Source organism: Penaeus monodon, chromosome 28 (assembly GCF_015228065.2).
Source record: "Penaeus monodon isolate SGIC_2016 chromosome 28, NSTDA_Pmon_1, whole genome shotgun sequence".
Taxonomy (NCBI): Eukaryota; Metazoa; Arthropoda; class Malacostraca; order Decapoda; family Penaeidae; genus Penaeus; species Penaeus monodon.
Window position 1 is genome coordinate 32,465,567 of NC_051413.1, and position 499 is coordinate 32,466,065.

Here is a 499-nt window from a genome sequence, read left to right on the forward strand (position 1 = left end):
TGCGCAAGAACATGTGCAGTAAGTCAATTGCCATTAGGTAATTTTCTTAACCATATTGGACCAAAATTAATAATGAAAAATCGAATGAAACTGCCAATTTTAAAATACTTATATAGAATACGGTCACGCCTCTAATTTCAATGCGATAAGTGGAGTAAAGACTTACACATATGAATAGATAATTAGATAATGACAAGTGGCTTCGTTTATTTTCGCCTGACATGTACGAGAGAGATGTAGGGTGATAGTGGCTGGCGACATTCTACATTTTTTTTTGCTACATTACTCGAGGAGATGATTGACATGACATGAACAGCAGTGGGTCAGGAAGAACTCTGGAATTGGCAGACTTCTTTCATCAGCGTCGATTTCCGTTAATGGCCATAGGTGAATAAGTGCCTAAGCAACCAGTCTTTCTGCATTGCGACTGCCATGGTACACTTCACCCCGTCTACACCCTTCACTCACAACGAGGAAGTTTCCGAACGGTTTTGAAAGG